The 14,627-nt window shown below is 43.9% G+C and overlaps 1 pseudogene; it reads left to right on the top strand.

The window, feature by feature from the left end:
• Nucleotides 1–10,125: 10,125 nt before the first annotated feature.
• LOC133749213 (olfactory receptor 7A17-like) lies at nt 10,126–11,124 on the top strand (annotated as a pseudogene).
• The last annotated feature ends 3,503 nt before the right edge of the window (nt 11,125–14,627 follow it).

The raw sequence follows: 14,627 nt of genomic DNA, 5'->3' as shown, positions 1-14,627 counted from the left end.
GTTTACTTTGTGCTTTGCAAAATAAACACCTACTTTTATTGTAGAACCCCAGACAAAGCCAGGATTCCCTCATTGGGGCAATTGGTACAGGGTGAAAAAAAGCTGGAGGTACCCCAACACCAAATTTCAAGACATATTACAAGGTAGTTATAATCAACAGCCATTAACATTTGTCTTAGATAGCCAGGTGCCCTGGCATTGGGTACATATACACTTACTATAGTCACATCTCCCTGTTGAATTTATCCCTAAATAATGACATAATGCCATTATTTGTCTCTTCTAATAGTTTTTGTGTTGAAGTCTATTTTGTCTGATATTGCAATGGCTATACCTGCTCATTTTTGCATTCTGTTAGCATGGAATGTTTTTAACATTTTTTTCACTTTCATTCTGTGTGTATCTTGCAGGTGTATTTCTTACAGGCAGCAAATAAAGCAATCTTGTTTTTCAATCCATTCATCTAGCCTGTGTCATTTGATTGGAGAATTTAAGCCATTTACATTCAAGGTTGTTACTGATAACTAACAACTTGGCCCTGCCAATTTCCCATAAACATTCCTACTGTTTTGGATTTCCCTTGTACTTTTACTGGAAGATATTCTGTATTCACGTTCTTTTACCTTGCCATCTTTCTCTGTTTCTGTGTGTAGTACATCCTGAAGCAGCATCTGTAAAACTGGATGGATGTTGACACGTTCTTTCAATTTCTGTTTGTTTTGGAATATGTTTAATCTTCATTCATAAATGAGAGCTTTGCTGGGCACAGTATTCTGGGTTGACAGTTTTTTTTCCTTTTAGGACTTGGTCTACATCTCTCCTTTCTCTCCTGGCCTCTGTGGTTTCTGATGAGAAGCCAGCTGTGAGTCAGAGATCCTCTGAAAATCATATGTTATTTCTTTATGCACATTTTAGAATCTTTTCTTTATCTTTTACTGTTTAGAATTTGACTACAGTGTGTCATGGTGAAGATGTTTTCTGGTCAAGTCTACAAGGAGTTCAGTGTACTTCCTGTACTCAAACTGCTCTTTCTCCAAATTAGGGAAGTTCTCTGCTATTATTTCACTGAATTGGTCTTTTAATCCATTCCATCTTTCCACACCTTCAGGAACACCTAAGACATGCATGTTTGCTTATTTGATAGTACCACATAAATCCTGAACACTAGTTTTACCTTTCTAATTTTTCTTCCATTATTTTGTCAGACTAAGATATTCGCAAAGATTTATCTTCTAGTTTGAATATTCTGTCTTCTAGCTCACTGAATCTGACCATGGCTTTTCACTGTATTTTTTATTTGACATTGAATTCTTCATTTCTAATAGCTTGGTTTTATTTCTATTCAATGTCTATGTCTCCCAGTAGAATTTGTCATCCATGTCATGAATGGATATTTTAACTCATGTGTTTGCTTCTCTGTGTTTTGTTATGTTATGGTCATCCTTTTGAATCTCCTTTAAGGCGTCAATCTCTTTGTCTTCACATTCTAACCATGAAGTGCTGTTATGTTCTTCCTTGGTCTTGTATTTCTACATTAATTTTTAGGTATCTGTGAAAACACTTTATGTTTTTCCTACTCTGTAGGCTTTTGTCTTTACAATGTGCCCCTATAGCTTAATGGAATATCTGCTCCCTCAGCAGATATCCAGAGTTGTGTGCAGGCTGGGGCCAAGGAGCTCTGGCCGGTGCTCAGGGCAAGGGTTCAGAGTAACACTCAACTTGGACATTTCAGATCTCCTCTAGTGTTACCATGAGAATGGGTGGGATCTAGAGTGATCACAACCTCCCCCTGTTCTCTGAAAATGAACCAACTGCACAGGGTGAGCCCACAGTGCCCATGCACCCAAACCACTGGGACACATGAACCATGCAAAGGATCTGTGCCCGCCTCGGTGTGAGCATTGGAGCCCTCTGCAGTGATTCAACCCCAGAACTCAGGGAACTCTGAGCCTCTGAAGCCAGACCCAGTGATTGACCACAAAGCCAACTTCACCCCATTCCCTATTGCACAAAGGATTCCCACAATCACAGGACACAGGGAATAGTGGATCCACTCTCATCCACCCAAGCCTTTCCATTGATGGAGAGAACCATGGCATTTACAGAGCCAGCTGCCTACCACAGAGGTTGGCTTAGTGTTCTGCCTTGGCAAGTTGAGTCTGGTGCCCTGATAGAGTGAGGGAGGAATGTACCTCACTGGCCAATGTGGTCATTATCCCCCCCTATAATTTTCTAGGCCAGACTCAAAGTCAGTGGGGACCACAGATTGTTCCTTCTGGTAAAATCCCCCAATCCTGCCTGGGCTTCAGCATCTTCCACTCACCTTATTAAGATGTTCCTCCTACCCAACTGCCTTGGTGTAGGTTTGGAAGGAAACCAATTCACTCTCCCTTCATGGGGCTAGGTGGACACCCTGCCTCCCCCACCCAGCTAGCACTTCAGACCAAACTCGAAGTCAATGGGCACTGTGAGATCCTCTGGCAATATCGCCAAAGAAATAGGATGCTGCTGGTGCCATTCACCACTGGCTGTGGGAGTCACTGGTGGTGACCCACTCACCGCTGCATGATTATACCCTCTCTGCTGTTCCATGCCATCTCTCTTTTTTCTGTATAGTTACCACTGAAAATTTCTCTCCAACAATCCCCTGGGAATGCTGCTTTTTTCTTTTATTATATCCCATGATCAAAATCAGCATGTCTTCTCCCTATTCAGCCATCTTGAATTTCTCAAGATGACATTTCTTCTTTTTATGATTTAATCACTTATTTGAAAGAGTTACTGAGAGAGATCTTCCACATGCTTGTTCACTGCCCAGATGGCCACAATGGCTAGAATTGGGCCATGCCAAAGGCAGGAGTTAGGAGCTTCTTCCAGGACTCCCAAATGGGTAGCAGCTGCCAAAAATCATCTTCCAGTGTTTTTTCCATGCCATTATCAGGGGGTTGGATCAGATGTGGATCAGCCAGGACACAAACTGGCACCCATATAGGATGCCAGCTAAACCTGCTACACTACAACATCAGCCCCTCAAGATGTCATTTCTAATGTTTGGGCAAGAGCATCATGCAGCCAAGTACTGTAATATTCATGGATTTATATAAAGGGGTATATATTCCATTTGTTCACCTCTTTTTTGAAAAGGTGTTTGTTTCTGGGAATATCAAGCACTGCGTTCTCACTATAAGTGATTGCTTTGGAAATCTAAACATCCTGGTGAAAGCAGATTCTTCAGACTTTACAGAAAATTATAACCTGGTGCCAGGATAAAGTATTAAGAGTTAGATCTTGGGAACACAAGCAAGTCTGTGGGGAAGGAGTAACAAAGACTGATTCTACCTGATGTTTAACCTGGTGTCTCAGGAACATAGAATCAGCAAGAGAGAATTAATTGCTATGCAGAGTGATGTCCCACAGGGCAATAATGAGCTCAGGGTCGGAGTACAAGAGGGAAATGTGCCCAGGGGAAGGAGATGCAGGGAGTTGTAAATATCTCTTCTGCTGTTGTCAACCCTGGACTGGACTGAGTGTGGTGGTTGCTTTAGGAGACTTGCCTGTGACTAGGGGATTAATGCTTCACTCTCTCCTGCTGTCTTCTTTGGGAGAGAGCTTCAGTCTCCATCATCAACCATCCAGGGAGGCATTCAGACTTCCACACAGAGACCGTCCTCTTGGAAAACGCATCCAGGTGAGCCCAAGGATTCACTGGTACTGCAGGCAAAGTTAGAATGGAAGCCAAGAGTATTTACCTGCAGTCATCTGAGAGCCAGTTCATCCCAAGTCACAGCTGAGAGACTGCTGTGAGTGTTTGCTTTATGGATCAGCCAGTTGAAATATTTATTTATTTATGATGTTAAAGAGGGAAATGTTGAACACAGTGATGCAGAGGAGTATTGCTGACAAGTGATTGCAATGAAAGGAGGAATGGGAGGCTTAAAGTGATTTCATTTAAAAAATCACAAGGGACTTCATCAAATTTTTGGAAAAGTGGAATTGGGAGGTGATATATTGTGGTGCAAAAATTTGTTGCATGAATGTATTGTTTTTCAGAGCACCTGTTTTGCATGAAATCATGATGACCCAATGTATGTTAAGGACTTTGAGAATCAGTAAGAGATATCAAATATTTTTCTGTAGAGGATTAGACAGTGAAATGAAGTCATTTATTAATTCTGAGATGCTGCACTGTTTCAAAAATATCTTTAAAAATTTTAAATGTCCTTTTAGTTTTATTTGAAAGACACACACATACACACACAAACACACACGCAGATGTTTCATCTGATGTTTCACTCCCCAAATGTTTGTAATACTCAATGCTTAAGCAGGCTGAAGATTAGAGCCCAGAACTCAATCCAGGTTTCTGATGTAGGTGGCAGAGTCCCAAGTACTTGAACCATCAGCTGCTGCCCTCCTAGGGTATGCAATTGAGGAAGCTCTACTGGAAGTGGATTCAGGGACCCTTGGATGTGAGCATCCAGGAGGCATTGTAACAGCTGCACCAAATACCTGTACCTGCTGGAGCTCCATTTGTTTTGCTGATTTATTATCCTATGCTCACTGTGTTTGATTATAAGCATCTCAATACATTTCTCCATATCATTATTTCTCTATAGATATTTTTTGTCACAAAATATTTTCAAATTTTATTGAATTAAATAGGTCTACATCTTGCCTTAGGTAAGATGGTTTGCCCACACATAGATATTAAACAGTTTTCCAGATGTTCATCTAACATATATTGTTTCCTTGTATACTGAATTCTTTCATTCCTCCAACTTTATTTTAAAGTTCTTCACTGTATTTTTATTATTGGTTAAATATTGATTATATGGTTTTTTAAATGATACTTCCCACCCTACCCTCCTTCTTGCCCACACTCTCACCCTAATTTCTTCTTCCTTTTTCTTTTTTCTTTTAATTTTTACAATGAGATTATTTTCAGTTTATTTTATAATCACAGGCTTAACCCATGAGGCAAGAGAGTAACTTCACTTTCCTCTCAATGGAGAATAATACCTTAGAAGGCTTTTTATCAAACTAGTCAAGGTTTTTCAATGGACTTGAAAGATAGCATTGCTATATATTAAGTGTCTTGATATACTGAAGCATAATTCCTGATACATTCAACAAATAATCACTGCACATTTGCGTACGTGTAGGAATATTCTAGGAACTTTTTATATTATATTATTTTAGGTCAAAGTATTCATAAGTTTAATTACTAACCCATATTAATAACATTTAATTATGTGGATATTATATCTCATTAATGTTTGATGCTCAGTTCAATTTTATTTTATATAGTTGTCTTTTTTTGACAGGCAGAATTAGACAGTGAGAGAGACAGAGAAAAAGGTCTTCCTTCCGTTGGTTCACCCCTAAAATGGCTGCTACGGCCGGCACACTGCACCGATCCAAAGCCAGGAGCCAGGTGCTTCCTCCTGGTCTCCCATGTGGGTGCATGGCCCAAGCATTTGGGCCATCCTCCACTGCCTTCCCAAGCCACAGCAGAGAGCTGGACTGGAAGAGGAGCAACCAGGACAGAATCCGGCACCCTACCGGGACTAGAACCCAGGGTGCAGGCACCACAGGTGGAGGATTAGCCAAGAGAGCCACGGCACTGGTCTTATAGTTGTCTTTTTTTAAAAAAAAGGTTTATTGATTTTATTTGAACAGGAGAGTTACAGAGAGGCAGAGGCAGAGAGAGGCAGAAGGAGAGAGAGAGAGAGAGAGAGAGTGAGAGAGAGAGAGAGAGAGAGAGAGAGAGAGAAAGGTCTTCCATTCACTGGTTCACTCCACAATGGCCAATGTTGAGCTGATCTGTAGCCAGGAGCCAGGAGCTTCTTCCGAGTCTCCCACGCGGGTGCCCTTGGACTTGGGCCATCTTCTACTGCTTTCCTAGGACATAGCAGAGATCTGGATTGTAAGTGAAGCAGCCAGGACTCAAACTGGCACCCATTTGGGATGGTGGCACTGCAGGCAATGGATTTACACTCACTGGTTAGTTCTCAAAATGCTTGCAGTAGCCAGGACTGCAGTAGGCTGTAGCCAGGAGCTGGGAACACAATCTGGGCCTCCCATGTGCATGGCAGCGACAACACTCTTAAGCCATCACTGGCTATCTCTGTCAGTGGCATTGGAATCAGAGCAGAGCCCAGTCTTGAGCCGAGGCACCCAGATGTTGAATGTGGAAGCCCCAGGTGGTGTCTTAACCCCTACAAGAAATGCCCTCACCACCATCCTCTTTATTCCACAACTTCACATTTCCTTCCTTTCCTGCAGAATGCACACGTGTTCACACAGCTCTGTGACAATACAGAGGAGATGAAGCAGCTGAGTTCTCACAAGATACAGGTGAAGACCGAGTGCCATGTAATCAATGTGCTAAGGACATAATGGCCCCAGGGATAACTCTCTGCACGTCCTGTTCAGTGTAGAATGGACAGAGCTGTTGTGCAGGACCTTACAGAGCATGGTCTGGGGAGGCCTTTACATTCTGGACAAAGAAGGGAAGTGGGACTTGAGTGCACTCTGGAGTTTTGTCAAAAAGAGAGCTGAATTCAAAACCCAGAGCAGGGATTGTGGACACCTGCATCCCTAATAGGAGGACCTAGGTTCAAGTATTGCCTCTGATTCCAATTCCAGCTCCCTGCTAATGCACAGCCTGGGAGGCAGCAGGTGATGGCTCAAGTGCATGGGTCGCTGCCATCCACATGGGAGACTCAGATGGAGTCCTGGTAACCTGCCTTCTGACTGGCCCAGCACCAGCTATAGTGGGCATTTGGGGAGTGAACAAGCAGCTGGGAGAATATTCTCTCTCTCTCTCTCTCTCTCTCTCTCTCTCTGTCTTTCTCTCTCTCCTTCTGCCTCTCCAACCCCCCTCCATTGCGAATAACAAGGTCATATTATTTTGAATAATTTGGCTTGGATAATAAAAAAAAAGACATCAGACAAGAACATTGAGAAGTGCACCTGACTCACCTGCTGTTGGGCCTTAGAAAACCCACTGAAGTTGGTCTTTCTGTGCCTGGCTATTTCACAAAAAGAAAAGCACCCATTAGCTTTTACTCTGCAGTCCACATGAAAGTTGACCTCACAGAAGCAGCGTAGAGGAGTGGTCAGCAGGCCATAGAAGGGGTGAGGGCAGAGATTGATAGCCTTGGTGGTCAGCACTGCGGCTCACTAGGCTAAATCCTCCACCTGCAGTGCCAGCACCCCGGGTTCTAGTCCTGGTTGGGGCACCGTTTCTGTCCCAGTTGCTCCTCTTCCAGGTGAGCTCTCTGCTGTGGCCTGGGAGTGCAGTGGAGGATGGCCCAAGTCCTTGGGCCCTGCACCCGCATGGGAGACCAGGAGAAGCACCCGGCTCCTGGCTTTGGATCGGTGCAGCGCGCCAGCCATAGCAGCAATTTAGGGGGGGTGAATTAATGGAAGGAAGACCTTTCTCTCTGTCTCTGTCTCTGTCTCTATCTCTCTCTCTCTGTCTCTCTCTCTCTCACTGTCTAACTCTGCCTATCAAAAAATAATAAACAATTTTTTAAAAATTAAAAAAAGAAAGCCTTGGTCACTGGTTTCAGATTTGCAGTTAGGCATGAGGGGTAAGTCTGATGCCCTATTTCAAGACCTGTAGGATGTCGAGGGTTAACCACAATGACAAGGAATTCTGAATTTAAACGTTGCTAGAAGAAGGTATTTTGAATATTCTCATCATAAGAATTATATTATCCTGTATCAAGACATGGTATTCTATCCATAAAAGTATACATCATATAAGTGCATTTGCTGTACAGTGAAATTGGCATCTTTCATTTGATTGTTTTAGCTCTTGCCTACATTCCTGCAGACCTGTGGACTTCTTACTTTTCACCTGCTGAACTTTTTGTTTAGGGGAACATTAAGCCTCTGACTATAAGGGAAAGTGAATAAGTGTTAACTCAAGAAAGTAAAAAATGAAAAATAAAACTTAGAAAAGTTGGTCCAATCAATATGGAATAAGTGCAGGGAAAACAACCCCAACATTTCCTGTAACAATGTCCTGATGTGTTGCTCACTGTGGGTTTCCCACTGTGAGTGTTTAGTTGATTTTACTGTTTTCCCCACACACAGAGGAGTCTTGGCACCTGAAGGACGTCTTCCTTCTTTCCTTAGAGGGTGTTTGTGTCCTCTGCTGGCTGCTGCTGGTCTCTTGGGACATCCTGGGAGTTGGAAGGGTGCCAGGGCCAGGAGTTTGTTCTTCCTCAGAGTCTCTCAGGAGCTACCCGAGCTTGTTATCGCTTTCCCCACCGGGGGCTGCTGAATTTCTCGGTTTTGACTCAGGGAGTTTTTATCTTTCACTTTTACAAACATGGACAGATTGTGGCCCCAGAGCACACAGGCAAGGGAGAAGCACATGTTGAAATTCTGGATACCATTTGTACATCCTATGGAGAAGGAACATTTGACATTAATGGTGTGTCTGGTACATGCAATTTTCTGATGTTGTGGCTGGGGTGAGAAGAACACTGGATCAGCCACAGAAGGCCACGGCATGTGGTGTGTACATGTGTGCACCTGTGTTGGTGTGCACGTGTGTATTTGTGTGTGTTGTGTGTGCATTTATGTGTGGGTGTGTGTAAGTGTGTGTACTTGTGCATGTGTGTATGAGTGTGTGCATGTGTGTGTGTGTTTGTTCAGCAATCAGATCAGATTTCAGAGAAACTGGACATGAGCTCAATAGAAGGGGACCTCATGATGTCCATGGAAAAACAGAATTAAAGGATGGCTTCATTTTGGTGCAAAAAGCCTTGGAATCCAGGCCTAGTTTTCTCATACTGTGCATTTTTTTAGAAAAAAATTCTTCCTTGTATTCACCTCCTTTCCTGTTTATTTAAAGGGCAGGGGGACAGAGACACAGAGAGAATCTTTCCATCCACTGGTTCACTTCCCCAGTGCCTGCATCAGCAGGTTCTGGGACAGGCAGAAGCCTGGAGCTCCATCTGAGTCTCCCCCATGTGTGACAGTGACGCAAGCACTTGGTCCCTCATCCGCTGCCTCCCAGGGTGTGCAACTGCAGGGGGCTGGATTGGCCCCAGAGCCTGGATGCACACCCAGGGACCCTCCTGGAGAACGTGGGTTCTCAACCAGCATCTGAACGGCTGCACCACTCGCCCAGCCCCTGGCTATGCATTCTTCATAGAGCTTTTGGAAGAACTCTCAATGCACAGATTTCAACGTGTTTGCCTCAAAGTATGTTTAACTCTTTATTCCATTTCCTCCAAGGTTACTGAGTGGGTTTGTGTGTGTCAAGAGATGAGAATAGGGCTCAGAGGAGGGGCCCTGAGCTCCATGTCCTCCGAGATGGAGGCCAGAGTGCAGAAGGACAGACAGAGCTGAGGAGGAGAGATGCCATCCATCCCTGGGCAATTAGACAGCCAGGTTTACATCAGGTGCAAGGCAGCGACAGCTGTGCCCAGGGACTCCTGGTGTCCTCAGGTCTGATCAGCGATGAGGACCCCTTGTTTGTCACCACTCTCTGACCCCCTCGCTCATCATTCTCCCTCCACGTTCCCCACCCCCACCCTAGCACAGCTGCTTCTTTGTCATCCTGGAACAACAAGAACCTGCACCCATGTGGGAGGCCTGGCATGAGTTCTGGGATCCTGCCTGAGACCTGGCCCAGCTCCCACTACTGAGAGCCTCTGGGGAGTGAACCAACAGTGGAAGATTGATGTCAGTGCTGGAGGAAGGCTGAGAGTAGAACAGCAATTACTGATTAGAGATGGCCCAGGGACTTCCTGTAGGGAGCAGATTTTAGACACCCTATAGGGAACCAGGACCTTACTGAAGAAATAAATGGTCGCCGGCGCCATGGCTTAACAGGCTAATCCTCCGCCTAGTCCTCCCGGTTGCCCCTCTTCCAGTCCAGCTCTCTGCTGTGGCCCGGGAGTACAGTGGAGGATGGCCCAAGTCCTTGGGCCCTGCACCCGCATGGGAGACCAGGAGAAGCACCTGGCTCCTGGCTTTGGATCAGCGAGATGCGCCGGCCGCAGCGGCCATTGGAGGGTGAACCAACAGCAAAAAAGAAGACCTTTCTCTCTGTTTCTCTCTCACTATCCACTCTGCCTGTTAAAAAAAAGAAAGAAAGAAATGGTGGCATTTCTGCCAGATTAATATCACACGATTGTGCTATTTTTCTTTTCTCTTTCTGTTAGCCACATGGAGCCTGGGAATGAGACTCAAATAATTGAATTCCTTCTCCTGGGATTCTCAGAGGACCCAGCACTGCAGCCTCTAATATTTGGGTTCTTCTTCTCCATGTACCTGGTCACTGTGGCTGGAAACCTGTTCATCGTCCTGGCCATCCTCTCAGATCCCCACCTCCACACGCCCATGTACTTCTTCCTCTCCAACCTGTCCTTGGTAGACGTCTGCTTCATCTCCACCACCGTCCCCAAGATGCTGGTGAACATCCAGATGCAAAGCAAAGCCATCACCCGAGCAGACTGCATCACCCAGATGTTCTTCTTCATACTCTTTGGAGTTTTGGACAACTTCCTCCTGACCGTGATGGCCTATGACAGGTTTGTGGCCATCTGCCACCCCTTGCACTACATGGTCATCATGAACCCCCGGCTCTGTGTGCAGCTGGTGCTGGTGTCCTGGGTCATCAGTGTCCTAAATTCCTTGTCACACAGCCTACTGGTGCTGCGGCTGTCCTTCTGCACACAGCTGGAAATCCCCCACTTCTTCTGTGAACTGAACCAGGTGATCCAGATTGCCTGCTCTGACACCTTTCCTAACAACATGGTCATGTATTTTGCAGCAGGCTTGCTGTTCTGTGGTCCCCTGGCTGGGATCCTTTACTCCTACTCTAAGATCATCTCCTCCATCCGTGCCATCCCCTCATCTCAGGGGAAGTATAAGGCATTCTCCACCTGTGCCTCTCACCTGTCTGTCGTCTCCTTATTTTATTGCACCTGCCTGGGTGTTTACTTTAGTTCCTCTGCTACCCACAACTCACACTCCACTGCCACGGCCTCGGTGATGTACAGCGTGGTCACCCCCATGCTGAATCCCTTCATATACAGCCTGAGGAATAAGGACATGATGGGTGCACTGAAAAGACTCTTCACTGGGAAGCCATAAAACAACTCTCTTCCAAGAAGTTCTCATTACCACAGAGCCCTGAGTCTCAGTGATGGACAGTGCAATGACTTCAAAATAATGCTTATTTATTCATTTTTTGTTTATTTGAAAGGAAGAATGACAGCGACACAGACAGAGAGATAGAGAGGGGTATTCCATCTGTTGGTTCACTCCCCAAATGCCTGCAACAGTCAAAGTTGGGCCAGACACAAGTCAGGAGCCAGGAACTCCATCTGTGTCTCCCATGTTGGTGGCATGGTCTCATGCACTTGAGCCATACATTTGTGGGAAGCTGGATCAAAAGGTAGAAATGGGACCCAACCCCAGGCACTGTGGAATGGCTTGTGGGAGTCTCAAGCAGAGACTTAAGCCACTGTGTCACGTCTGCCCCAGTTATTGCAATTCATTTCTCAGATTATGCAGAGGAATTCCTCATTTAATTCTTTTCCAGTCTTATAAATTTGTTTAAATGATACTGCTTTATAGAATTTAAGCAACCACCCTTTGGCTGTGTGCTCTCTCAAATGACACACAATATTTCTCCCCAACTTTCCCAAGATTCTTCCCAACCTGATAACAAAAGAATTGGGTGATTACCATTCATCATATGTAGCGATGAATACATTTCTGGTTCTGCAGTGACAATGACACTAGCCAGCTGAGGTCATTTATGTAATTTTACAGTGGAGGAAATTCTGCTGTGGCAGTTGTATAATTTTCTACAATTATTCCTATGCATACCTCTTGGTAACTACAGTTTTTTTGGGTCTTTTTCTTATCTTTTTAAAGCTTTTTTTTGGGGGAGGGAACATTCAAATTTTATTTTCCAACAAATAGACAAGCATCCTCAGGTACGTCTCTGGAGATCTTACATTCACAAGGCGTCATTAGCTTAACAGTGAGTGCCACTGGCGTGTTCTCTGTAACATCCGCTTCACAGTATAAACAGCTATCATCATTGTGTTCATTTACAATTCCAGAAGGAAAGGCACAACTTGGCAAAATGTTTTGGATCCTAAAGTCAGGTGCAATAACTAAGAGAAACTCTGGGTAACAGTCCTGATCCACATGTCTAAGAGGGTCTCCTCCCCCGGGATGAGAGGGTCTTCCTCTTTGTTAAAGCTTTTTTAAGGTGTTTTTTTTTTACTTTTATTTAGTAAATATAAATGACCAAAGTACAGTTTATGGATTACAACAGCTTTCCCCCACCATAACTTCCCTCCCACTTGAACCCCTCCCATCTCCCGCACCCTCTCCCATTCCATTCACATCAAGATTCATTTTCAATTATCTTTTTATACAGAAGATCGATTTAGTATATATTAAGTAAAGATTTCTTATTTTATTTAGTAAATATAAATTTCAGAAGTACAGTTTATGGATTACATTGGCTTCCCTCCCCATAATTTCCCTCCCACACGCACCCCTCCCATCTCCCATTCCCTCTCCGATTCCATTCACATCAAGATTCATTTTCCCATTTAGGTCTTCTTTTTTTTGTTTTTTTGCCAGAGTGTCTTGGCTTTCCATGCCTAAAATACTCTCATGGGCTCTTCAGCCAGATCCGAATGCCTTAAGGGCTAATTCTGAGGCCAGAGTGCTATTTAGGACATCTGCCATTCTACGAGTCTGCTGTGTATCCCGCTTCCCATGTTGGATTGTTCTCTTCCTTTTTGATTCTATCAGTTAGTATTAGCAGACACTAGTCTTGTTTGTGTGATCCCTTTGACGCTTAGACCTATCAATGTGACCAATTGTAAACTGAATTTGATCAATTGGACTAGTGAGATAGTATTGGTATATGCAACCTTGATGGGATTGTATTGGAATCCCCTGGCACATTTATTGTTTTTTTATTTCATAAATGTGAATTTACAAAGTGCAACTTTTGTATTGTCGTGGCAACCCCCCCAACCTCCCTCCCTCCCGTGGTCCTCCCCTCTCCCTCTCCCATCCCACCCTTTATTGAGTTTCATTTTCAATTACCTTCATATACTGAAGATCAACTTAGTATATACTAAGCAAGGATTTCAACAGGCTGCATTCACACAACCGCACAAGGTATAGGGTATTGCTTGACTAGTAGTGTTTTTCAGTATCATAGTAAAACAGATTAAGGATAGAGATCCTACATGGGGAGCATGTACCCAGTGACTCCCATTGTTGATTTAACAATTGGCACTCTTATTTATGACGTCAGCAATCACCCGAGACTCTTGCTATGAGCTGTCTAGGCTATAGAAGTCCATTGAGTTCACCGACTCTGAACTTGTTTAGTCAAGGCCATGTCACAGTGGAGGTTCCTTCCTCCCTTCAGAGAAAGATACCTGGCACATTTCTAACTCCACCATTTGGGGCAAGTCCGATTGAGCATGTCCCAAATTGTACATCTCCTCCCTTTCTTATTACCACTCTTATATTTAACAGGGATCACTTTTCAGTTAAATTTAAACATCTAAGAATAATTGTGTGTTAATTACAGAGTTCAACCAATAGTTCTAGAACAAAAAAATACTAAAAGGGATAAAGTATTAAAATGTACATCAACAGTCAGGACAAGTGCTGATCAAGTCACTGTTTCTCATAGTGTCCATTTCACTTCAACAGGTTTCCCCTTTGGTGCTCAGTTGTCACTGATCAGGGAAAACAAATGATATTTGTCCCTTTGGGACTGGCTTATTTCACTCAGCGTGATGTTTTCCAGATTACTCCACCTTGTTGCAAATGACTGGGTTTCATTGTTCCTTACTGCTGTATAGTATTCTATGGAGTACATGTCCCATAATTTCTTTATCCAGTCTACTGTTGATGGGCATTTGGGTTGGTTCCAGGTCTTAGCTATTGTGAATTGAGCTGCAATAAACATTAATGTGCAGACGGCTTTTTTGTTTGCCAATTTAATTTCTTTTGGGTAAATTCCAAGGAGTGGGATGGCTGGGTTGTATGGTAGGGTTATATTCAAGTTTCTGAGGAATCTCCAGACTGGCTTCCATAGTGGCTTAACCAGTTTGCATTCCCACCAACAGTGGGTTAGTGTCCCTTTTTCCCCACATTTTCTCCAGCATCGGTTGTTGGTAGATTTCTGAATTTGAGCCATTCTCACCGGGGTGAGGTGAAACCTCATTGTGCTTTCGATTTGCATTTCTCTGATTACTAGTGATCTTGAACATTTTTTCATGTGTCTGTTGGCCATTTGGATTTCCTCTTTCGAAAAATGTATATTGAGGTCCTTGGCCCATCTCTTAAGTGGGTTGTTTCTTTTGATATTGTGGATTTTCTTGATTTCTTTGTAGATTCTGGTTATCTGCTCTTTATCTGTTCCATAGTTTGCAAATATTTTTTCCCATTCTGTCGGTTGCCTCTTCACTTTCCTGACTGTATCTTTTGAAGTTCAGAATCTTCTCAATTTGATGCAATTCCAAATGTTAATTTTGCCTTTCACTGCCTGTGCTTCGGGATCTTTTCCAAGAAGTCTTTCCCAGTGCCAATATCTTGCAGGGTTT

Source organism: Lepus europaeus, chromosome 20 (assembly GCF_033115175.1).
Source record: "Lepus europaeus isolate LE1 chromosome 20, mLepTim1.pri, whole genome shotgun sequence".
In the NCBI taxonomy this organism is placed as follows: Eukaryota; Metazoa; Chordata; class Mammalia; order Lagomorpha; family Leporidae; genus Lepus; species Lepus europaeus.
The sequence above is the reverse complement of the archived record's forward strand: the minus strand, read 5'-3'. Positions and strand labels throughout refer to the sequence as shown.